The 26,933-nt window shown below is 42.7% G+C and overlaps 1 protein-coding gene and 1 long non-coding RNA gene across 5 annotated transcripts in view; both read left to right on the forward strand.

Annotated features, from left to right (window-relative positions):
• Positions 1 to 273: 273 nt before the first annotated feature.
• LOC116376472 (uncharacterized) lies at positions 274 to 1,616 on the forward strand. Its single transcript, XR_004211821.1, has 3 exons — positions 274 to 442; positions 573 to 734; positions 1,075 to 1,616. It is a non-coding gene; the product is annotated as an uncharacterized LOC116376472 (long non-coding RNA).
• A 1,537-nt stretch (positions 1,617 to 3,153) lies between these two features.
• LOC109900434 (sorbin and SH3 domain-containing protein 2) overlaps positions 3,154 to 26,933 on the forward strand; it is a 101,478-nt gene continuing 77,698 nt past the window's right edge. For 2 of the 4 annotated variants that reach the window (XM_031837764.1, XM_031837765.1), the window contains exons 1-2: positions 3,158 to 3,696; positions 21,646 to 21,775. The gene's annotated coding sequence lies outside the window, so the exon portion shown is untranslated. Of the gene's footprint in view, positions 3,697 to 21,645; positions 21,776 to 26,933 lie in introns of all 4 variants that reach the window. The other 2 variants (XM_031837766.1, XM_031837767.1) reach the window with 2 other exon arrangements.

The following is a 26,933-nucleotide window of genomic DNA, read 5'->3' on the forward strand; positions in this document are numbered from 1 at the left end:
AACCAAATTGAACATGTTTCATTATTTATTTGAGGCTAAATAGATTTTTATTGATGTATTATATTAAGATAAAATATGTGTTCATTCAGTATGGTTGTAATTGTCATTATTACAAATAAAAATAAATAATCGGCCGATTAATCGGTATCAGATTTTTTGGTCCTCCAATAATTGGTATCCGTATCAATGTTGAAAAATTATAATCGGTCGACCTCTACTAGAGATGTCTAGCAAGTATACACTAACACCCTTACTTTTGTGTATTTCAGGAAATACTCTATTGGTTTCCTCAATGGATTGTGTCGATCGAGGGGAACGTGGTCTGTGTTTTGGACAGTGAGTCTAACTTTGCTGCTGCCCTCTCTGTGCTCTTCAGCACTTTCTAGGTTTTTAACATAGAATACCAGGAGTCAGCCTCTGCAACCTTGGAGCTGATACAGAGGTAAGCATAGAACATTCATTGATCCAACACTTACATTTAGCATTTCTTAGTTACATTGCAATGATATTTATTTTTGTTATTTTTTTCAATGCCTCAACTGATTTAATCTATTCTATATTTGGTTGTACAGGTTCCTGGTTCGAATAAACCCTGAAGGAACCAAATGCACAGTGAAAGCAAGAGTGATCCGCAAGACCGGAAAGGTCGCTCAGAGGAAGCCGTTGCCAGTTGAGCCACGTGTTACACGCTTTCTCGCAGAACTGACAGAGTTTGAGTGGAAAAACTCCAACATGTAAGTGCACAAACACACACACACCTGATGAACACAAACTTTATTTGTCAATTGTAATAGCCTTTTTACCTAGCGAGTAGTAGTAGTAGTAGTAGTAGTAGTGATAGTAGTAGTAGTAGTATTATTGATAGTAGTATTAATAGTGGTAGTATTGATAATAGTAGTAGTATTGATAGTAGTAGTAGTGATAGTATTGATAGTAGTAGTGATGGTAATATTAGTAGTAGTAATAGTAGTGGTAGTAATAGTAGTAGTATTGATAGTGGTAGTAATAGCAGTAGTATTGATAGTAGTAGTATTGATAGTAGTAGTGATAGTAATAGCAATCTCTCTCTCTAAGGAGGATCAGAGTTTCGAAGATTGGGGTGATAACCTGCACGCCACCGAGATGCCACCGAGATTTATTTGAGACTTGTTTGCAGCTCTCATTCTGTCAGAAATCCTGCCATGCGGGTTGGGTCAGCAAATGACCTGCTTGTGCCATCCCGGAGCCCGTGTTGGCTTACGGTAGCATACTACTCTGGCTCCAGTCTAGCCCTGCTCGCTCCGCTCTATCCATCCTTCTCTCTCAGCCTCTTTCTTTCTCAATCTCTTTTTCTCATTTCTCTGCCAAAGACAGGCAGGCAAGCAGTTCTTGTTATAGCTTTTTGTAATAATTTCTCCCTGTTCAACTCTTGTTTTCCTATTTTTCATTGATCTGTTTAGATGTACTTTTTTTCTTACATAATCCTGTATTTTCAAGAATGACCTATTCCGATGTCTTGGTTTGTGTATGGTGAAGTACATTATTTGCTAGTATTTGTCAATGTTCTTATCACTATCTCTCTCTCCCCTACTATCTGGAGTTGTAATGTTACTCTTTTCAAACATTGTTCTTTGTGGTTTAAGTGCAATTCATGTGATGAAATTGGATAAATATATATTTGTACACGTATTGTTTGTCTTACAATGTTACATTTCAGCAAGCTGTCTTCTAAAGACAACCTGCAATGCTGCTTAGTACTGTAAAATAATTGTATATTACTGTATGTATTTCCCTGTAAATGTACAGCATTATACTGGCACCACAGTTGCCAATTTAATACTGTCATTTTGCTTTACAGCAGTGATGCTGTAATATAGTTTATAGCATGATATTCCTTATTGTAAAACATATTACAGCATCCTTGCTGTAATATTTTTTTCTATTTTGGAAAATACTGTAAACTATTACAGAATCACTGCTGTAAAGAAAAATTACCATATTAAACTGGCAACTGTGGTGCCAGTATAATGCTGTACATTTACAGGGAAAAGTTTTACAGTGTAGGAAGAAACCTAGAGAGGAACAGGTTCTGGGGGGTGGCCAGTCCTTTTCTGGCTGTGCCGGGTGGAGATTATAAGAGTACATGGCCATTAAGGCAAGATCATTCTTCAAATGTTCATAGATGACCACCAGTGTCAAATAATAATCACTGTGGAGTTGAGGTCATCTCTATCACTTGAATGGCCCAGAGTGATGTATCGAAGGCTGGCAGAGTATAGCGACGGATGAAGTTGTCATCTTACCTTCTTGAGCTGGTTGGGAAGCCTGGGTTTCGGTAGCTATTTGGTCACAGACACTCGTATCCAAAAAATGTTTTCTGAAATGTACAATTTCATTTTGTGAAACACTTCACACAAATTATGCCCAATGTTTCACAGGGAGTATCGTATCTAATTTAATTCAGAGCATATAGCTTTCAAAGACATTTGGACCGTGACCAAGGTTATGGTAGTGAGTGGGAAGCTTCCACTGTGTGTATGCAGCATGTGTCAATCCTGCTCTCAAAGCAATGTGCTTTCCCCTGCCATGACCAGGAACCACAGAGGACATCTATATAGGTCATGGGCAACCCCCTTACACTTCATCTGAATAATTCAGTGGTGTGTGTGTGTTAGGCTATATCATGCTTTCAATACTCACTGTGTGTACAACATGTGATATTGTTGGTATACTTTGATGGCTATGGTGATACGATATGGGTGTGTGTTTGCAATGCCTGATAAAATGCAAATCTTGATAGCGCACCTACAGAAGATAAGTTATATATTTGCCTAACAATGGAGGCTTATTGTACATCCTAACTAGTAGTGCAGAGAAACAGGCCATATAGGCTACAGGCTCCAAGATAGGCCACTGCATTGTAAGCACATGTGAAGGTCTTTTGCAAACTATATGCAGAGGTAGGGGAATGACATTTTGCCCTGTTATAGGTGACCCGCACATCGCTCATCTCCACCCCATCCTCCCAGAAGAGCACATAATTGAACCTGGGTCGTTGCCATGACTACGGGAGGGACCAATGAACTGCACCATAGGCTACTGCACTAGGCCATTTTACACGTGGAGGAGAACACAGCATCATCCTCGCATACAACCGCCCTTTCCCTGGGAAACAAGGAGGCAGGCTCGAGCCATTGGATGATATCTGATAAACGCGAACTGTTCCTGGGCTGTCAGATTGGCGGCACCCAGCCGCGTCGCTACGCGCACCGATCATGCGGGAACAATGTGAGCTCTCGTCTCCTCCTCTTCAGCTAGCCTCTCTTCAGTCAAGAGGTGTTGTCGTGGTGAGACGGCGTTTTGTCAGGAGTAAAGGGACAGTTTTACTGCAATGCTATCTCCATAGCTCCGAATGAGAGCAAGTGACCCGGGAGAAAGGGTGTTGCCTTGCTTTTGCCTGCCCGTGCACGGTGTAGTAGCAACGTCCATGCGCCGTTTGCTAATTTGAAATTGGACGGAGCCAATTGAGGACGTCGAGGCAGGTGTGCCTCGAATTACCATTCGTAATTCTGCTGGCCAAAAGCGTATACGCGGTCCCGTCTCATCTCAGATGTGTATGGACTTTAATACCGGACAAGCAGGCTCCTGTTGACGAGGTTGATACAGTATTTTGTTGCAGAGCGAATTTCTTTCAGATGTCTCCGTGTTCGCTTTGAGGTAAGCAATGTCGCAACAGCCACTGCAAGCTACCGCTACTGCAATTAACGCACATCTCATATTGTAGCTAGGTTATATACATAGTTTCATATCATAGACAAAACATTATCCAATATCCTGAGAAAAGTCTACAATGTTGCCAATGTTCAAATTAAGGCAACATGAATGGAACATCGTGTTTTGCGGTTTGTTTATTTGGGAATGCATTCACGAAAACAACAGTGCGGATGCTTAGCCTAAATGTCCTCTGCCATAGCGGAATAGTTGTTGTTACGTATCCCAATACATTTTCTATATTGTAGCATATTTATAAAACATAATTTGAACAACAGATTGGAGCTTTTATTATGGCGAGTTTCTCCTTGTCAACTTCTCGATAACACGACTCGACTTCAATTCGATCGAAGTGGGTTTGACCACATTCCAATGGACCGGTGTTGCCAGTTCTTGGCAATGAATAAGAAAGTTTACGGTAACCCAGTCTAGCGTGACCTTCTTGAACAAGAAAGGATGCTCTCGAGTTGATGTGCCAATAGTTTTCCACGTTAATTAACATAACAATTAGACAAGGACCATCGTTAAACTGTCATTAGTGGAGACGGGCCCAGGGGGTTGTGAGTAGAAAAGTGGGTTTCTTGTTGAATACAATAATTACATTGTTGCACTGTTCTTGCTTGTGTGTTTCCCAAACTCGGTCCCGGTGCACCCGCTGGCAGCCTGGTCTCATAGACTAGACGTAACATAGTAAACGTAAATCCGGCACACTCAAATTAGTGTAATATGTTACGTTTGTTATGGTTACATAAAACCGATGGTTACTTAAGGCAAAATTGAATGTATGTTGGATGGGTGAGCGCATAACTTAACCCTAGCCTAGCTAACGTTAGCCACCTAGCTAGAGTTCTGAAGATATCATACGTTTGCAAATTCGTAACATACAATTTGTATTATATTTCGTAACATAATGGGGTGGGGGATGGACATCCACAAATTAATACATATAATGCTTTTTGTATGGTATCATACTAATTGAAAGGTCTCAGACTTGCATACAGAATATTACAAAATGCTCTGAGACCATGTTGCCCCTGGGTGTAAATGTTTATATTTTTGCCCTACACTCTAAAAAGAAAAGGTTCCTGGAGTATCCTTTAGGGGTTCTTCAAATTAAAACTGTGGGTGAACCCCTTTTAATGATTCCTTGAATAACCTTTTTGGGTACATTTTTTTAACTACCCCTTAATAATAATACTATGCATAACCCTAAGGTTCTTCAAAGAACTTTAAAGCTATTAGAATAACCCCTGTTGAGCCCCAAGTTGCCAAAGCTTGATGATGAGTTGGTTATTTGAATCGGTGGTGTTAGTGCTAGGGCAAAAACCAATCCATGCACCCAGGGTGCTGGAGTGCCCAGGCCTGAGTTTGGGAAACCCTGGACTAGGTGATCATTAGCTAAGCCAGCAATCAACACCATCCATGTTTACTTTGTAAGTTGTGTAGGAGATATTGAGTGAAATGATTATAGCCTACTTGGAAAACTGGACATTGAGTAAATTAAGTTATGTTTTCTCCAGTTTTCATACCAAATAATGCCCTCTTCCTCCCTCTTCCTTTGAACATTTTAAAATTAATAAGGTGATACAATTGATTTGAATTTGTTATAACCCATTCACTTTCACTGAAGAAAATCCCTTTCTTTGGATTCAAATGCTCATTAACCTCCCTTCACTCACTGGGCTCTAGCAGAATGGACTCGCGTCATTACACCATCCCCACTGCATGGGCATAAAAGGCTTAGTGCACATTAAGAAGATTACCCTGGACAATTGTTGCAGCATTACTGGGGTTTCACTTCCTTCACTCACTGCTATGCCCTTCAACAATGGCAATCAGTCTTAACATTTGCCATAGTAGGCAATTATTGATTCGTCTTAAAATTATAATAATTATCAGCCTGAAGGTGGTCGTATGATGTCGGTAATGTTTTGCATAAACTATCGAAATTAAGTCGCACACTCCATGTATAAACTCCCAGCAATTTAATGGGTATTTACCAACGTTTCGACATCACTGTGCCTTCCTCGGGTGTTTTGCATCACATTAGTTGATCAATTGTATTTGTTATATGCAGTAGCACAAAATAAATTATTTGTTTTACATTAGAATTTTTTATTTTGAAGAAAGTTGATGGCATTTCATGGCCTATTCAATTGGTGAAATGAATTCTGTCACATAGAACAGCTGAACTGTCATGTAGGCTATTTAAGTCAGACACGATACAGTGACTGTGAAAAAGACTACTGTGTCTGACATACAGTAGCTCAGTGAGCTCACTCATGCCCAGCGATCTGACAGGAAATGTTAGAGGGTTAAATCCCTTCTTTTTTTTTTAACTGTAACTCGGTCCCACCCACAAATAAAGGGATGACATAATGAGGTCGGTGGGGACTTCCTGTTGTCAGTCTAGTCATTTAGACCCACACATGCACGTACAAACACACACACACACACACACATTTTAATGCCTTCCCTTCTTCCTGTTCAGTTCCGATGTGTTTTGTTTTGAATGAATACTGTGTAATGCTATCACTACAGGTACCGCATACCGTGGTACCTGCGAGCGAGTCTGGGGTGTGTGTTTGCAGAATTGTCAGTGTGTGGGTTTGTGTGTAATTCTGGAAGTAGGTGTGTGTATTTGGAAACTATTTTGTAATGTGTGTTTGTGTGTAAACAAGAGAGAAATCCAACCTAGTCCAATGAAACTCATATTGGGAATCAACAGTTGGCAACTTGGCGTTTGAATGGATGTCACTAAGACGAGCTAGCCAATAAACAGTCCAGAGGGATGGCTTAAATATAACCATACATTAATGAGACAATCATCGCATTTTCACTTGATTGATTTCCCAGGGAGGGATGGCGTTAGTGTCCTGCCTCTACAGCTATGTGGCTGCACCTGCTACCTGCCAGTTAGAGTTACTGAGGGGAGTGGTGCAGGATCTAGGCGGGCCATCTGGGATTTGGAGAATGCGATACGGTTTCTCCCGAAAGTACAGAACAGGGGTCGCACATTCTCTCTCTCCCTCTTTCACTTGCTCTCTATTTTATGACCTCTTCTCTCTAACTCTCTTACTTTCTATGTCCCTTTCTTGCCCCACTCTTCCTTTGTCTCTCTCTCTCTCTCTCTCCTGCTTTAGAAGAAGAGCTGATGTCATGGCTCAAGTGGTCTGTCTTTGAAAAGCTTGCCTGACCTGTTTCTCAGAACCCTTTTGATTAAAGTGCTGTGGAGGATATTTGCTGGTCTCCAATATAGCAACTCAATTACCTTTTATTCAGACATACTGTAGTTTTCCCATGACAGTTTTCCACAGAAACTTTCATCTTAGTAGCCCTTCCAACTATCTACTGTGTTTGCCATCAGTTTAAATGGACATTTTAGTCATTTAGCAGGCACTCTTATTTTACAGAGACTTAGTCAGTGAATTTAACTGAAGTAAGTTAAACGACTGCATATCACGGTAATTGTTAATTGTTCAAAATGATGAAGTGAAGCTGAAAGTTGCATGCCGTGGACTTCAGGGCTTCCCTCATAGTAAGTGGCTCAGTTGCCCTTAGCCTGATTTAGCTATAGTGGGATTACAGTCACAAAAGGCTAGATCTTGTCTGGTTTTTAAATAGTCATATTGTTCTTAGTTAAAATTTGTGTTGCTGTTCTTTTCCATTAGTGTTTTGTGTGGACCCCAGGAAGAATGGCTGCCGTTTCTTATAAGAATCATAACGAACTGCGTTAGGAGATGGGAGGCTAGGATTTGAGAAAGGTGAATTGAGCTGGCGTGACAGAGGAAGCAGGGATCTGTCCAATCAGCTTTTTTTAAAAGCCGATACCAATTAAAAAATATATATATATTTGTAATAATGACAATTACAGCAATACTGAATGAACACTTTTATTTATCTTAATATAATACATCACTAAAATCAATTTAGTCTCAAATGAATAATGAAACATGTTCAATTTGATTTAAATAATGCAAAAACAAAGTGTTGGAGAAGAAAGCAAAAGTGCAATATTTGCCATGCAAAAAAGCTAACGTTTAAGTTCTTGCCCTGTTCGGGGCGGCAGGGTAGCCTAGTGGTTAGAGCGTTGGACTAGTTAGTAACCGGAAGGTTGCGAGTTCAAACCCCCGAGCTGACAAGGTACAAATCTGTCGTTCTGCCCCTGAACAGGCAGTTAACCCACTGTTCCCAGGCCGTCATTGAAAATAAGAATATCTTCTGTGTAGAATTCTGAAGAGGGTGGCAAGCAGAGATAGGTGGGCTGAGGGTTGGGATGTGGAGTTGCTTTGTGGGAGATTGAATGATGGTCAAAGATAAATCAAAATAAAACATGATAAAAAGTGAGTTTGAATGACACTGAAGGGCAGTGCTTTTACAGCTAATGCCGGTTTGCCAGAGGCTGATGATGTGCAGGTGTTTATACACAAGCATATACACACACTCTCATTCAAATACACACATACACATGTAATAGTGCCAGATGTGCACTCAAAATATACAGTTGATTTTGCTGTTATAATTTTAGTTGTCATTGATGTCCTTTTTTTAGTCTTTGGTTGTTTGCCGTTTTCTTGTCTTTTCTCTCTTTAGTTCATTTTCTTGGATGTTGGTGCTTTGGGGGGTGGGGTTCATTGGGGTGGGGAATGGAATGAATTGTATTACATTTTTTCATTGGGGGGTGACTGTGGGAGGGGTCTCAGATGGTTGAGGGACAGCTATTGGGGAACTGTGGGGGGGATCTTGGAAGGTTAGGGTTCACGTCGTTTGGCCTGTTGGGAGATCTGTTAATGTGCCCTTGGTTAGGGCGTTGACCCTGGATGCTTCTGTGTGTCGCTCTAAATGGGAGTGTGTTGGATGATTGATGTGATGTAGTTGTTGAGCGGCTTCACTGCAAGTATATTATATGTTTTGGAAATTCAATCAAATCTTCTTATTGGTGTCCTTTTAGTAGTGGTTTCTTTGAAGCAATTCAACCATGAATGCCTGATTCACGCAGTCTCCTCTGGACAGTTGGTGTTGAGATGTGTCTGTTACTTGAACTTCGAAGCATTAACTTGGGTTGCAATTTCTGTAACTCTAACATATCCTCTGCAGCAGAGGTAACTATTTCCTGTGGCAGTCCTCATGAGCGCCAGTTTCATCATAGCGCTTCATGGTTTTTGCGACTGCACTTGGAGAAACTTTAAAATGTAACGATGGACTGTCATTGTTCTTTGCATGTTTGAGCTGTTCTTGCCATAGTATGGACTTAACCCTATTTGGTAAAAGACCATCTGTATACCACCCCTACCTTGTCACAACACAACTGATTGGCTGAAATGCATTAAGAAGGAAATAAATTCCACAAATTAACTTTTTTTTTATCAAGGCACACCTGTTAATTGAAAAGCATTCCAAGTGGAGCTGGTTGAGAGAATGCCAAGAGTGTGCAATGCTGTCATCAAGGCAAAGGGTGGCTACATTGAATAATCTAAAATATTTTGGGGTTACTACATGATTACATATATTTTATTTCATAGATTTGATGTCTTCACTTTTATTCTACAATGTAGAAAATAGTACAATTAAGAAAAATCTTGAATGAGTGTGTCCAAACGTTTGATTGGGACTGTATATACAATCAATCAATCAAATGTATTTATAAAGCCCTTTTTACATCAGCCTATGTCACAAAGTGCTGTACAGAAATCCAGCCTAAAACCCCAAACAGCAGCAATGCAGATGTAGAAGCACAGTGGCTAGGAAAAACTTAATAGAAAAGCAGGAACCTAGGAAGAAACCTAGAGAGGAACCAGGCTCTGACGGGTGGCCAGTCCTCTTCTGGCTGTGCCGGGTAGAGACTACAAGAGTACATGGCCATTAAGGCCAGATTGTTCTTCAAGATGTTCAAACGTTCATAGATGACCAGCAGGTTCAAATAATAATCACAGTGGTTGTAGAGCGTGGAACGGGTCAGAACCTGAGGAGTAAATGTCAGTTGGCTTTTCATAGCCGAGCATTCAGAGGTAGAGACTGCAGGTGCGGTAGAGAGAGCGTTGAAACAACGTAGCACGTATGGTGAACAGGTCAGGTTTCCCTAGCCGCAGGCAGAACAGTTGCAACTGGAGCAGCAGCACAACCAGATGGGGTGGGAACAGCAAGGAGTCATCAGGCTAAGTAGTCCTGAGGCATGATCCTTGGGCTCAGGTGCTTCTGGAGGGGAGGGAGAGAGAGAATTAGAGGTCGCATACTTAAATTCGCACAGGACACCAGATAAGACAGGATAATGACACCAGATATAACAGACTGACCCTATTCCTCCGGCACATAGACTATTGCAGCATAGATACTGAAACGGGTGGGTCGGGGGCACACTGTGGCACTGTCCGACGATACCCGCGGACAGGGCCAACCAGGCAGGATATAACCCCACCCACTTGAGGGATATCTTCAACCACAACTTACTACCCTGAGACAAGGCCGAGTATAGCCCACTAAGATCTCCACCGCATGAGCATGAGGGGGGGCAAAACCGGACAGGAAGATCACGTCTGTGACTCAACCCTCTCAAGTGATTCACCCCTCCTAGGGACGGCATGAAAGGGCACTAGACAGCCAGTGACTTATCCCCCGTAATAGGGTCAGAGGCAGAGAATCCCAGAGGGGAGCCAGCCATGCAGAGACAGCAAGGGCAGTTCGTTGCTTCAGTGCCTTGCCGTTCACCTTTGCACCCCTGGGCCAGACTTTACTCAATTATCGGACCTACTGAAGAGATGAGTCTTCAGTAAAGACTTAAAGGTCAAGTCCGAGTGAATCTCTCTCATGGATAGGCAGATTATTCCATTAAAATGGAGCTCTATAGGAAAAAGCCTGCCCTGTTTGCTTAGCAATTCTAGGGACAGTAAGGAGGCCTGCGTCTTGTGACCGTAGCATACGTGTGGGTACGTACGGCAGGTTAGCAGTAAAACCTTCAAATCAGCCATAACCTTAACAGGAAGCCAATGTAGAGATTTTCTGTGTGAAAATGTTGGCTTTTTCAAGAGAGGCTTTATTACTGCCACTTTTAGTGAGTTTTGGTACACATCCGTATAGCGTTGAGGTCGACCGCTTATGATTTTCAAGGCCGATACCGATTATTGGAGGACTGAAAAAGCCGATACTGATTACTCGTCCGATTTATGAAAATAAATGTATTTGCAATAATGACAATTACAACAATACTGAATTAACACTTATTTTAACGTAATATAATACATCAATAAAATCAATTTAGCCTCAAGTAGATTTGATGTTCAATTTGTTCAATTTGGTTTAAATAATGCATAGACAAAGTGTTGGAGAAGAACGTAAAAGTGCAATATGAAAGCCAACATTTCAGTTCCTTGCTCAGAACATGAGAACATATGAAAGCTGGTGGTTCCTTTTAACATGAGTCTTCAATAATCCTAGATAAGAAGTTTTAGGTTGTAGTTATTATAGGACAATTTCCCTCTATACCATTTTGTATTTCATTACCCTTTGACTATTGGATGTTCTTATAGGCACCTTTTAGTATGGCCAGTGTAACAGTTTAGCTTCCGTCCCTCTCCTCTCTCCTCCCTGGGCTCGAACCAGCAACACAACTACAACAGCCACCACATCGAAGCAGCGTTACCCATGCAGAGCAAGGGAAACAACCACCCCAAGGCTCAGAGCGAGTGATGTTTGAAACGCTATTAGCGCGAGCTAACTAGCCAGCCATTTCACTTCGGTCACACCAGCCTCATCTCGAGAGTTGATAGGTTTGAAGTCATAAACAGAGCAATGCTTGACGCACAACGAAGAGCTGCTGGCAAAACGCACGAAAGTGCTGTTTGAATGAATGTTTGAGCGGTGGTAGGCAGAAGCAGGCGCGTAATCAGATACTTAGATACTTGTATGCTTGTATGCTCAGTCAGATTATATGCAACACAGGACACGCTAGATAATATCAACCATGTGTAGTTACAGTGCCTTGCGAAAGTATTCGGCCCCCTTGAACTTTGCGACCTTTTGCCACATTTCAGGCTTCAAACATAAAGATATAAAACTGTATTTTTTGGTGAAGAATCAACAACAAGTGGGACACAATCATGAAGTGGAATGACATTTATTGGATATTTCAAACTTTAACAAATCAAAAACTGAAAAATTGGGCGTGCAAAATTATTCAGCCCCTTTACTTTCAGTGCAGCAAACTCTCTCCAGAAGTTCAGTGAGGATCTCTGAATGATCCAATGTTGACCTAAATGACTAATGATGATTAATACAATCCACCTGTGTGTAATCAAGTCTCCGTATAATGCACCTGCACTGTGATAGTCTCAGAGGTCCGTTAAAAGCACAGAGAGCATCATGAAGAATAAGGAACACACCATGCAGGTCCGAGATACTGTTGTGAAGAAGTTTAAAGCCGGATTTGGATACAAAAAGATTTCCCAAGCTTTAAACATCCCAAGGAGCACTGTGCAAGCGATAATATTGAAATGGAAGGAGTATCAGACCACTGCAAATCTACCAAGACCTGGCCGTCCCTCTAAACTTTCAGCTCATACAAGGAGAAGACGGATCAGAGATGCAGCCAAAAGGCCCATGATCACTCTGGATGAACTGCAGAGATCTACAGCTGAGGTGGGAGACTCTGTCCATAGGACAACAATCAGTCGTTTAATGCACAAATCTGGCCTTTATGGAAGAGTGGCAAGAAGAAAGCCATTTCTTAAAGATATCCATAAAAGTGTTTAAAGTTTGCCACAAGCCACCTGGGAGACACACCAAACATGTGGAAGAAAGTGCTCTGGTCAGATGAAACCAAAATTGAACTTTTTGGCAACAATGCAAAACGTTATGTTTGGCGTAAAAGCAACACAGCTCATCAACCCTGAACACACCATCCCCACTGTCAAACATGGTGGTGGCAGCATCATGGTTTGGGCCTGCTTTTCTTCAGCAGGGACAGGGAAGATGGTTAAAATTGATGGGAAGATGGATGGAGCCAAATACAGGACCATTCTGGAAGAAAACCTGATGGAGTCTGCAAAAGACCTGAGACTGGAACGGAGATTTGTCTTCCAACAAGACAATGATCCAAAACATAAAGCAAAATCTACAATGGAATGGTTCAAAAATAAACATATCCAGGTGTTAGAATGGCCAAGTCAAAGTCCAGACCTGAATCCAATCGAGAATCTGTGGAAAGAACTGAAAAGGTGGCGCTACAAAGTATTAACTTAAGGGGGCTGAATAATTTTGCACGCCCAATTTTTCAGTTTTTGATTTGTTCAAAAAGTTTGAAATATCCAATAAATGTCGTTCCACTTCATGATTGTGTCCCACTTGTTGTTGATTCTTCACAAAAAAATACAGTTTTATATATTTATGTTTGAAGCCTTAAATGTGGCAAAAGGTCGCAAAGTTCAAGGGGGCCGAATACTTTCGCAAGGCACTGTAACTAGTGATAGTTTTTTTTATAAGATAAGTTTAATGCTAGCTAGCAACTTACCTTGGTTTACTGCATTTGCGTAACAGGCAGTCAGTCTCCTTGTGGAGTGCAATGAGAGAGGCAGGTCCTATTGCGTTGGATTAGTTAACTGTAGGGTTGCAAGATTGGATCTCCCGCACTGACAAGCTGTCTTTCTGCCCCTGAACGAGGCAGTTAACCCATCGTTCCTAGGCCGTCATTGAAAATAAGAATGTGTTCTTAACTGACTTGCCTAGTTAAACAAATATTAAATAAAGGTGTAAAAAAAAAAAACATCGGCGCCCAAAAATACCGATTTCCGATTGTTATGAAAACTTGAAATCGGACCTAATTAATCGGCCATTCCGATTAATCGGTCGACCTCTAGTATAGGGAGCCATTTATTATGTTCAACATAGGAGGACCAAGCACAGGAAGTAGCTCCCTCAGTAGTTTAGTTGGAATAGGGTCCAGTATGCAGCTTGACAGTTTAGAGGCCATGACTATTTTCATGAATGTATCAAGAGATACAGGATCTAAACTTGAGTGTCTCCATTTTTCCTAGGTCCTGGCAGTTCTGAGCAGACTCCGGACAACTGAGCTTTGGAGAAATACGCAGATTCAAAGTGGAGTCCGTCATTTGCTTTCTAATGATCATTATCTTTTCATCAAAGACGTTTATCACTGCTGAAGTGAAAGCTATCCTCTCTTGTTCAATGCTGTTTTTTAGTTAGCTTTGCGACAGTATCAAAAATACATTTTGGTTGTCTCTTTCTCCTTAATTAGTTGGGAAAAATAGGATGATTGAGCTGCAGTGAGGGCTCTTCGATATTGCATGTTACTGTCTTTACAAGCTAGTCGAAAGACTTCCAGTTTGGTGGAGCGCCATTTCTTTTCCAATTTTCTGGAAGCTTGCTTCAGGGCTCGGGTATTTTCTGTATACCAGGGCGCAAATTTCTTGTGGCAAATGTTTTAGTTTTTAGGGGTGTGTCTGCATCTAGGGTATTACGCAAGGTGAAATTAAGATCCTCAATTAGGTGGTTCAATTATCTTTTTACTCCGACATCCTTGGGTAGGTGGAGGTAGTCTGGAAGGGCATCTAGGAATCGTTGGGTTGTCTGAGAATTTATAGGACAGCTTTTGATGATCCTTGGTTGGGGTCTGAACAGATTATTTGTTGCGATTTGCAAACTAATAAAATGGTGGTCCGAAAGTCCAGGATTATGAGGAAAAACATTTAGATCCACAATATTTATTTCACGGGACAAAACTAGATCCAGGGTATGACTGTGACAATGAGTCCAGAGACATGTTGGACAAAACCCACTGAGTCAATAATAGCTCCGAAATCCTTCTGGAGTGGATCTGTGGACTTTTCCATGTGTATATTAAAGTCACCAACAATTGCAATATTATCTGCCATGACTACAAGTCTGATATAAAATTCAGGGAACTCAGCGAGGAACGCTGTATATGGCCCAGGAGGCCTGTAAACAGTAGCTATAAAAAAAGTATTCACTTCTTCCTAATATTGAGTTGCACTCCCTTTTGACCCTCAGAACAGTCTCAATTTGTCGGGGCATGGACTCTACACGGTGTCAAAAGCATTCCACAGGGATGCTAACCCATGTTGACTCCAATGCTTCCCACAGTTGTCAAGTTGGCTGGATGTCCTTTGGGTGGTGGACCATTCTTGATACTTACGGGAAACTGTTGAGTGTGAAAAACCCAGGAGCGTTGCAGTTCTTAACACACTCAAACCGGTGTGCCTGGCTCCTACGACCATACCCCGTTCAAAGGCACTTAAATATTTTGTCTTGCCCATTCACCCTCTGAATGGCGCACATACACAATCCATGTCTCAATTGTCTCAAGGCTTAAAAATCCTTCTTTAACCTGTCTCCTCCACTTCATCTACACGGATTGAAGTGGATTTAACAGGTGACACCAATAAGGGGTCGTAGCGTTCTCCTGTATTCACCTGGTCAGTCAATGTGTCTCAGTGTATATGCCTTCATAGACTCTTAGCTTTCATCCGGCACCCAATTGTACACGCTCCTATGAACTTCACATGTTGGTGCTCATGAGTCCTTTACATGGAAATGACCTGGATAAGGAAGTCCCACGGCTGAGTTCTTTGTGACAAAGGACCCCATTGACCTTTACCCTTAGGCAGCGGGATATGACACGTTGAGTGTCCCAAATGGCACCCTGTTCATAGAGCTATGGTTGGAAGTAGTGCATTATATAGGGGTTAGGGTGGCATTTGAGAGCCAGGCGTTATTTTCACAGCATTAAGAGGGGTCGATGTCACTGGAACACCAACAGATCTTCTCTGTGTGAAAGAGGACACACAAACAAGCTATTTTCAGCAGGACTATTGTACTTTTTTCTAAAGTGCTTCAGTGGGGAACAAAGTTACAGTTAGTTTGAATTGACCCCCCCCCCTCTCTCTAGAAACCGCTGTCGCTGAGTTAAGCAAATCCTCTATAACGCTTTAGGGCGCTGTAGAATATTGTAGATATCAACATAAAGTACTGAAAGCTTAAGCCTGCAGTGTTTTCAAATGTAGGAGTTCTTTCTGTGGTTAAATGTACGAAGCCTACGTTTCTTCATAAGACCGTTATGTTTTTATAGTGTCAAACCAGCTACTCCCTTCCCGGGTCTCGTTTGTTTACGTCCTGTTTGTTGCGAGCGGTGGAAAAAGTGTGCAGTGATTCATGGTGGTCAAAGGTCAAGCTCTCTCTGAAAAGGCACAGTGGTGGTGCCCCTCTGGCCCTGGCCCAAGGCTTGTTCCTCTGTGACCTTTCTGTGGGCCCGGGATAAGCTGTGAAAATGAGCGGTAAGGATTACGGAGGAGGAAAGTATTAATGACAATCCTACATCTGTTTCACTCTTTTTCTCTCTCGCGCGCGCTCTCTCTCATTCTCTCTGTGTATTCTATTGTGGCGATGACATACGCTACCAGACGGTGCATCAAATGCGAGAGTAGTTTGCGCCAACAACTCTGCAATAAATGCCGATATGGCGGAACTGGCGTTGGGGTATGTAGAGGAAGTAAGGGCTATACACACACACACACCACCTCTCTCTTTCCCTCCCTTGTTTCTGTCTCTCCGGTTTGATGAGACGGAATAGCGCTAAAGAAAGCCCTCCCGTCTCTAAACCTTGCACCAGTCAAGTATGTGTAAATCCCGGGGTCGACACGTCCTAAGCCAAAATGGCAGGGCGCCGCCGTCAACAGTTTGGATCCCGTTACCGGGCAGAATGCGAGGGAAGTAGTGAGCATGGGTGCCCGATTGGCTGCCTGGCGAGGTGGTAGGAAATGGGCCCGTCGGTGGGTCCCAGGGCAGAGGTGTGAGGGAGTCTGGGAGAGGTTGAGCTGGGTTGATGGATGACTCGTGTGTCATAATGTTCATAACATTCTTACGGCACTCTATCATAGGAGAATAATGTTCCCACTTATGACATCGATCTCCCAACACTTCACGTCCCAAAATGTTTGATAAGGTTCATGCTCAACAGTGGGATGCAGTTTAGGGTATGTTAACTTTAGCCACAGCCTACTTTGAATTCTATTTGGGGCCATTTTGGCATTAATCTTATAGGGCTGCATCTAGCCTTTACATGGCAGTATACTGTAGCTCTCTATATGATTCAACTTAGGCCTAGTTTAAATAGACTATAACAGGTTTTATATAATCAACATACCAGGACAATGTTCCTTGTTATCCGTAGGTGACATACATTAAGCCAACCATAGAGTATTTGTATGAAGCCAACCACCCAAACATAAAAGTCACTGGGCATAAGGTTATTTTCTGGGATGTTTGCTAGTAGGATGAAATAGGCCTTGTTCCCCGTTTTTATATTTTTGGTCCACCCCTAAACTGAGTTCATATGTGCCCCAAATGGCACTCTATTCTAGGGATAGTGCATTACTTTGACCAGAGCCCTATAGGGTCCCTGTTCAAAAGTAGTACACTCTATAGGGAAAAGTGTAATTTGGGATGCAGATATTGTGCCACTGTAATGTGTGTTTATCCTGCTCCTCTCTGCTTTTTATAACCTGTCACTTACTTAGCTGGGAATGGCTGGACCCATATTGGTGCTGATAATGGATTGGGTGTTGAAATCAGGCCGGTGAGACAATGTTGACGTGCCCAGTCTAGTCCTGATTGGCTCATAGGTTTGTGTGTGCGCCAGCTTTTCGTCTCTGGTACTTTAATGTAATAATTCCAGAGCTGTTCGTGCAACATTTTTGGTTCATTAGTTTCTACCTTTAACAATCATGTATTACTGAAGTCTCTACCTGAACAGCAATCTGCGACAATGCCCAATTTGTGTTCAAATGCCGTAAGACTGGTCAGTACCAGGTTGGATGAAAACGTCCCATTTGATCTTTCTTCATGACTAGAACTGAAATGGAACAGGCTGAAAATTGCTCTCTTTCTGGCCCTCAGAATAACAGACAGAATGACAGACCGTTCCTTTTAGGTCCATGATCTGTCTGAATAGGTTACATCATTAGCACATGTCAATTCTCTGCTCGTCGAGATACCGCAGCTAGCGCTGCCAGTTGCCGCTTAATCATGACAGCTGACACCCCAATCGCTGGGGTCCTCAAGGTGCCAGGCTTAGACTGGGACTACTTCAGTGGCAGGAGACATGTTATCATGTCGTCAGCGCTGCTTATTTCCATAGTGGCCGTCGGGACCTTTTTTAGAGGGGATTTGAGCGTTACCACTTCATCATTGGCAGGGTGACAGGGACTCGGACTGTGTTGATCCAGGACGGGCAGCTGGCTGAATCGATGCTCCATTTACCTTTTTGTCACACTGCATAATTGCTGGACATGCAGGTGGTTGAGAGTTTCTCTGGGCCTGCTTGTTAGCACTGAGCTAGCTAGCGGTAGCGGCTCAACTGTCGGTAGCTCTATTGCTAGGACATAGTTTGTTGTTAGCATCAGTTAGCACCAGGTTGTTGTTGTTAGCACAGTTCGCAGTTGACTTGTTGCTAGCTCTATTGCTAGGAGTTAGCTTGTTGTTAGTATTCGTTAGCATCAAGCTAACTAGTTGAAAGTATGAGCAAAGACTGCGCAGTATGAAGACAGGCTGTAATTGCTTCTCAGTGTGACATTGGCTAGCTAAGCTCATGTGCAGAAACACGTCATCGGGTCTAACGGTCGTCTCGCGCCGAACGTCACGAGAATAAAAACGTGGCAGTTTGCCACTTCACGAAGTTGGAGTAATAACATGTACGACTTCTTAGGGCTGCAATCCCGTTAACGGGATGATATGACAACAGCCAGTGAAAGTGCTGGGCGCCAAATTTAAAACAACAGAGAACTCATAATTAAAATTCCTCAAACATGCATGTATCTTATACCGTTTTAAAGGTAATCTTGTTGTTAATCCCACCACAGTGTCCAATTTTCAAATAGGCTTTACAGCGAAAGCACCACAAACAGTTATGCTAGGTGACCACCAACTCACAGAAAAACCCTGCCATTTTTCCAGCCAAAGAGAGGAGTCACAAAAAGCACAAATAGAGATAAAAATTAATCACTAACCTTTGATCTTCATCAGATGACACTCATAGGACTTCATGTTACACAATACATGTATGATTTGTTTGATAAAGTTAATATTTATATAAAAAATTCTGAGTTTACATTGGCGCGTTACGTTCACTAGTTCCAAAAACATCCAGTGATTTTGCATCATAAATGTAGATGAAAATACAAGTTATACACATGGAATTATAGATATACCTCTCCTTAATGCAACCGCTGTGTCAGATTTAAAAAAAACTTTACGGAAAAAGCAAACCATGCAATAATCTGAGACGGCACTCAGAAAATAAATACAATTATCTGTCTTTGCTATCATGTGAAATGCGCTTGACCAGCCCTTGGCTCTCTGCCAGACACCTGGCTCATTCAGCTCCCATTCAGCCCCACAACACAGTAGAAGCCTCATTCAAGTTTCTAAAGACAGTTGACATCTAGTGGAAGCCCTGGGAAGTGCAACTTCATCCATATCCCACTGTGAATTCAATAGCAGCTGGGTTGAAAATCGACCAACCTCAGATTTCTCACTTCCTGTTTGGATTTCTTCTCAGGTTTTTGTCTGCCATATGATTTCTGTTATACAGACATAATTCAAACAGTTTTAGAAACTTCAGAGTGTTTTCTATCCATCCAATACTAATAATAATATGCATATATTAGCAACTGGGACTGAGGAGCAGGCCGTTGACTCTGGGCACCTTTCATCCAAGCTACTCAATTACTGCCCCTGCAGCCATAAGAAGTTAAGACATTGGCGCCAGTCTAGGTTGTGCCTTTTTAGATTTCGAGAAAATGAACAACTTAAGAATTGTTCACTTCTCACATTGACTTCTCAAACCACAAACCCTGGTCTGCTTGGTTGGCTTCACAAATGTTCCCGGAAGTTTTGCGATTTCGCGCTACTGGGTTTAGAAACTATGTGGTGTTAGTTAGCATCACATTAGTTCGTTAGTATCAGAATCATTTCAACACCTATTCGATTAACAGGGATTTCTGTGTCTCGAAGCATGTGGATGATAAAGACTTGCAATTCAGGTTGCATGACCTTAACTTTACAATTAGACTACTTTCATTTCACACAAAGTATATTTGTCTATGTATTTTACGGTACATTCACATGCGAGGCATCCTTATTTATAGCTCAATAATACATGATGTTAAGTAAAGTTCGGAAGTAATCTTTGCAGACCATTGGAGCCATTTTAACGCAAGAGGAAGTTCTAGCAGTGGATGGAATACACTGACAGATGGGGATAGCATTGTCCTCATCTCTCCAACAACATGAAACTCTCCGTTTCCCTTAGCACGCTTACAGTGGGAACCCCATAATAGACACTGTGCTGTACAACATTGTGCCTTTCTGCAAACAGCATAACTGCATCGCAGACCTCACAACACACAAAGCTACACCCCAAATGGCCAAAGTTGCTCTTGTGGTTGGCAATTGTAGGAGTCACCCAAAATCCACAAGAAAAGGGAGTGGTTGGCACAGCAGTTTCTGTAGGCATGTTTGTTATGGAAGCCTCTGCCTCAAAATGGTAACAAGTAAAACATCAATCTCTCTCTTTATTCCACTATTTCCTTGAAAGCTTCCTCATCTCATTTCCTTCATGGCCACTGATTTTTAAATTACTCATCTTGATGAAAAAATGTAATTGAAAACCTATCCAGTCTTGTCATCCATCTGTTTTGATTGGAAAGTAGGGAATGAAGTATGAGTAAGTAATGATGCACTACGGTATATTGGGGCGAAGCCCGTGAGACAGCACTGGAGTGTGAGCCGGTGATGTTCACCAGAGAAATTGCGGTAATGAATTGAGGTTCGTCCACGATAACTAACTCCTTTTGTTAAATATGTTGAATAATTTATCAGTCTTGGCTACCTCATCAGTGACCACCAGTGAGTTTAATTTGACTCATCCAAAGGGGATCATTAAAGGAACTTAATGAACATCTCAGGGACCAGGCGGATAAAGCTTATGTTATGTTGTGTATGTCCCTTGCTGCATCTATTTGTGTTTGTATGGTTTACTGCTGCGTTTAGAGAGGTGGAAGTTGTCCAGTAGCTGTGTTACGTTATGGGATGACCAGCCTCTAAATGCAAGGTGAATATAGCTCTAGTTACATCACTTGCCTGCGAATAGCTGGTCGGGATAGGGTGCAGGGGACTGTGTGTGTGTGTGCGCTTAATGTTTATGTGCTCGCGGATCATCACACTGATCCGGGCCAACATTTCTGACAGATGATCAAAACGTCAAAAGCAGAGAGCAAAAGCTTGTGTCCTGCATGGGCTATATCAAATGTGGCTTGTTGCTCAACATCATTTCTGTGTGGGAACTCCACTTTACATGGCGCCCAATAAGTTAATGGCACACACATAATCGTTCAAATAGCGACGCTGGGGAGAGTTGGGTGTGCGTTACCTATTTGACACCTCACTCCGCGCAGTCTGCCCATTCCGTCCCCCTTCTAGTCTATCCATCATTTATTTTGACTCTGCTGCTTATCCTGACAGAGGAATGCCTGTCTGCTACTGAGCTACTGCCCCGCTGACATAGCTCATGCCTGGGATGGGGAGGTGTGTGTGTGAGCTTGTGGGTTTGTAACTGCGTGATGGCTACGTGTATTGTATGTATGTATGTAGGCAGAAGCAGATCCTGTCACTTTATCCACCCCCCCCATACACATTCCCACACACTCTGACCCACCTACTCTAGGGGTAACTTTCCAGTCCTGTAGTTGCAGCATGTCTGTGTCTCAAAATAGCCCTCTCTCATCACTGCTTCACCTAAACAAGGAACTCTCTCGCTCTCTCTCTAACTCTGTTTTCCTCTTCTCTCTGTTGCATCTGGGTGCTTCCCAGGAACGGACAGACTAGGCTCTGGATTTAAAGCCTGAGGAGGAGTGCGGAATTCTCCGGAACGAGTGAAGAATTGAGATCACTGATGCCCGTCTCTCCCAAATAAGTCTCCCAGCTTTAGATTTTTATGACGGTAAGATTTTTCTTTTTGCCACTCTTGCACTAGCTGTCTGTACGTGAAAGGTAATGAGTTTTTGCTGTGTTTGCAGGTGTAATGTCAGTCAGAGTAGGCTTTGTTTGAACGGACATGCCTCACAAACCATTGGGAGTCGAGCACTTGCGTATCAGTGGACTGGATGTATGATTTTGATAACAATTCATACGTTTTCATAAGATCAACAATGAGGGCAAAGTGAATGGAATAGTCCAGCAGTAATTTATTTTTTATTTTATTATTATTATTATTTTATTTTACCAGGCACTCCAAAATTATGAATAATAATAAACAAGTATTTATTTTTTACTATTTCTTTAAGTCTATTTGCTTTTTGCATTATAGCATTTGATTTTAGTCATTTGTTTTTTTGATTGAGAATCAGCACTTGAAAAATGTTTTTGTAATATGATTAGATCGGATACTCTTTGTCTGTTGGAACAGAACAGTACCACTACACCATAGCCAAACCCAACAGTGGACAGGACAAAAATGGTTTCAATTAAAACCAGGGTTTTTCTTCCCGTACCTCTAACCTCAGGGAAAAAGCCAGACAAAAAAACCATACTCTGCTTTCATTTGGAACATAGGAACATCTAACCCAAACCAGGCTCATCAAATAGTCTACAATAGAGCCACAAAAAACTATACGTTGCTTGCATTTTCAACTCTTAACATGTCGGCTGCCTGTCAAAATGGTGTATGGCCTTTAGGGCTTTCGCCTCTGCAGTCTTGTCAATGCTCATCATGTTTACACAGCCTCGCTGGTCCCGTGCCACTTGTCTGTCTTGAACCCTGATGTGTCATCATATTGCAAATACAACATGGCTAAAATAATGAAAGAGCGGGAGAACGGAGGGAAGATGGAGGCAGAGAGAGAGACATGGATTGAGTTTTGTGCAGTATCTGGAAGGTTTCCATAACTCTAATTTGAACCCATATTGAAAGACAACCGAAACTAACCAATTCCCCAAACCACCCCTGCCTTTTCTCTCCCTCTCTCTCCCTCCTACTTCATTCTACCCTTTTCACTTTTTCATCCTGCTCTTTTTCCCCTCCACAATTATCTGTCCATTAGGCCAGTCTCTGAGGTGTTGTGGAATGCCACCTTGACCCCACCCACCCCTTGAGTCCACACTCTCACATGCAGAGAGAGAGAGAGAGCGCGGCTCCCTTGGCCCTTGTTCCCCCTGACCTCACACACACACAGGGACGCTTTGTTGCATGCCCATTGGCGAATGGGACAAGGACATTTTTACCCCCCCCCACCACCACCACACTTTCGGGTGACGATTTCACCTCACAGGGTTGTGTACGCACAGTGTCCACAGTGATCAATCGATAGGGCGTTAATGGATGGAATGTGGTTCAGTTTTTATTTACAGGAAAAGGATTTCAATTTAGTTCAGGAAGATGAGGGCTTGATAGGCAAGAGGTCTCAGTTGAAGTATTAGCAGATTTCGGGTTGAAAAATGTTGAAGATAAATGTCTGGTTTGGCAACTCTTGTTTTGTTTTTTAATTTATTTGTATCTTCCTCATACCATGCCGTTTAGGGTCATTTGTTAAAAGGCCCTGTCGTACACAAAGACAAAGATTGCTTTGCAGCAAGCAGTGAAAAACAAGCTTCTTGAGTTACAATGCCGTGTAAGAAAGTGAAACTCTGCAAACACGTATGCACAGTTACACCAACACGCGTGCATAACGACAACCACACGGATACAAACAGTTGCATGCTCGCGCGCACACACACACACACACACACACACACACACACACACACACACACACACGGAGGTCAGCAAAGACACCCACAGACCTGCACAGACAACACACACACACATTTTCAGTGCTATGTAATGTCTGCTATTGCTTACCGTTAGCTGGGCGAGTAGTGTGTCAGGGTTGTGTCACAGCGAGACTCTTGAGGCCTGTTGCTATTTGATGACGGCGATGAAAATAGAAGTATAATTGTCTGTAACAAGAGCCCAAAACACCAGGAGGGTACTTAAAGTATTTTTCTGGTACACAGTCCTACCCCACAAGATTGAGACTGGTACCAAAACAAGGGCTCTCCAGTCCAACTATACACACCAAGAGTTTGTCTTTGACATTCTTTACATGTCAAGCCGTTGACTTTGTCCCCTTTCCCAGATACTTTAACCTCTGAGTCTATAAACGTTGTTTGCACCGGTGACCTTTTCTGAGCCACTTGCCCTATGATCTCGTGGGGAACTTTCGGAGTGTTATGAAGTTGCCCCTTGAAGCTGATCAGAAGACAATTTTGCATTACCCCCCCCTATCCCCTACTCCACCCTCACCTCCGAAGGTTGGGGGTGATACGCTGAGCTTAGATCAGTGTCTAAGGACCACGACTCGAAACTCAAAAAGTTAAATGCGGCATCATTACAGAGTGCCTATCCGACAGTAAAGCATCCTGGCCCGGGAATATCTTCACTCGCAGAGGTTAGTGTTACCCTCTCCGACACGGATCTTATAAAGTCCCCTCCTGATAGAGCAAGGCGCTAAACCCTAATTGCTCCTGTAAGTCGCTCTGGATAGGAGCGTCTGCTAAATGACTAAAATGTAAATAGACTTCTCTCTCTGCTCCAGAGCCCTCTGGAGGGTAAAGGGCCTGTCTAAGGGACGTAAGTATAACCCACTCGCCCCTCGTTTAAAGACCACCTTATCCTACTCCACACAGTTCACGCTGGCACCTGGGGAATTCAGTCCATCTATGGAGGTAATACTGTATAAGCTACAGCTGATAGTCAATCTTGTTGTGTTGACGTCTACTTCTCTTTTTAATCATGCTTGTCTAGTAGCCTGATTGTAGGTTATATGTATATCAATGTTATATCCACCATGTATTTATTGAGCGGGGTAATTCATTAGCCATACCGCTAAATTGTCTTTTGCAAGGATGCAGGGAATGCTGTCCCCCTTTGCAGTTGAAGAGCAATTGTCTTAGCATGACATTACCCCTACTGGTTCATTCCCGCAGATAGCCACATTCACCTTCAAAACCATTAGCATTAGCATTGAGCCAGAAAGTTTGAATTCATACGTGTCTCAATTCTCTGCACTGGAAGGGCAATTCTCTTTGCGCCAGCTGCTTCACCCCTCATTCCACCTTCGCCTTCAAAACATTTAGCAGTTAGCTATTATCATTAGTGATGTAGCATTAGCATTGAGCCTGCCTGAATAATGATCATCTCTATCCTTCTTTCCTTCAGTGCTAGGCTTGCTGCTTCACTCTTACTACCACATTCCCTCCAACTTCAAAGTCGTTAGTGTTAGCATTAGCATAGGAGTGTTTTAGAATAACAAGGCTCTCTAGCCTACTGTCCAAAGACTCTGCAGGTCCCCTGTGGGGCTATTTAGCTCTTCGCACATCACGAAAGGTCTTCTTTCCAAGGCTAAACACACAGTTAACAGACGGTGCTCTCGCTCCCAACTCCCCCATAACGTCTGTCTCCTCCACGCCGCGAATAGGAAATGTCAGGCCTATTAAAATATATGTCGTGTCGGCTTCACAGAGATGGAAAGACGGTATAGAAGCCCTCACCAAGGCCTTTTAATCGCAGGCCTGCAGAGCTTCCGTTTCCTTTTCTACCTAGTTGCTCGCCAATGGATTGATTCGTGTCGCGATTTAAAGCGTAGATGAGGAACACCGGCAGTGTGTTGAAAAGTTCTGCGCCCTATGCCCTCCTAGGACTTCAGAATGTAGAACCCTTCTCAGCAGTGGCCCGTTTTAGGACCCTTCTCAGATGCTTAGCAGTGACTTTTCACTGATTTGACTTACCAACCTTGGTCTGTCAGGAATGCCTGCTGTTTTACTGAGAAAGTCTCCATAAAGAGACTATCTGGCAGGGCAGATAACAAAACTGCTTTGACAGTCAGCCCATGCAGTGTGTCACACAGAGAGATCGAAGGCCCTGTCACATTCCAAGATGGGTTGAAAATGAGAAGTATGGTTTTGAATATAGTTGACAGAGAATTGTTGACTATTGTATCTGAAATGAACTGTTTTGCCATTTCTGCAGCATTCAATTAGACGATTCCACGAGACTCCATAGGACTGAGCATGGCACTTGACACGTGAAATATGATCGCGAGACAGTGGTCAACATTGGGGTTCCGTAATACTATCAGTCCACTGACTCCACTCTTTTCTGTTTTGTTTGTGAGGTCACATGGTGCCAACGTCTGCCAGGTCTATTCATCAGGGTATGCAATATGGACATGATGGCCTGTGGACAGACAGTCCCTCAGTAGAATAAAGATGTGAGCTGAAATACCACCGCTGACGAGGCTCCTCCAGCGTGTCCACACACACACACACACACACACACACACACACACACACACACACAGAGAGAGAGGGAGTCCTGCCAGACTGCAGACTTTGCAGGTCTACAGAGATGGAGGGACAGACCGAGGAACTGACAGGACCACAGGTAGACAGAATGACAGAGTGCCAAATTGAGCAAGATTTATGGGCAGTCCTTTCACTCCAGGCTACCTTGACTTGTTTATCCCTATCCACATCTCCACACATTGGTAGGGAACCACATTTTGAATGCATACAAATTACTCATATGATAATTCCCTACTTTTCTGATGAACCGGTTCGATCTGTTTTTGGATAGCAGTCCATCTCTATACTGCAATTACTTCCCGTTAGCGCTAACTGTTAATCGTTATGGCCATGGTCCAGTGGGGTGGAGGAGACCGCAGAGGCAACTCTTGAGGTATTGTTCACTGCTAGAGGACCATTCTGCCGTACATAACGCTACCATGCTAATCGTAGCTAGCGCTATTGCTAACGCTAATGCCCTTTCTCTGTTTCTGCCAGAAGGGATGAAGTGGTGACCTGAACGAGTCCTATTCTGCTCCCCGTCTCTATTTCTATCTCTCGTTCTCTGTCGTCATGATTTTTTTCAAACTGTCACTTTGCTCCCTCTGCCTCTGTCCCTGTTTTCCATTTTCTTTCTCACTCTTTTTCGGTCTTTCTCTCCTCACTCTTCTAATCATCATCCTGTGCCTCCAGAAGTTTCTACTGCTGCTCTATAACAATAGCAGTAGCACAGTGTAATCCCGGACCCATACTGGACAGAAGCAACACCGCAGGTTGTC

Source organism: Oncorhynchus kisutch, linkage group LG12, assembly GCF_002021735.2.
Source record: "Oncorhynchus kisutch isolate 150728-3 linkage group LG12, Okis_V2, whole genome shotgun sequence".
Taxonomy (NCBI): domain Eukaryota; kingdom Metazoa; phylum Chordata; class Actinopteri; order Salmoniformes; family Salmonidae; genus Oncorhynchus; species Oncorhynchus kisutch.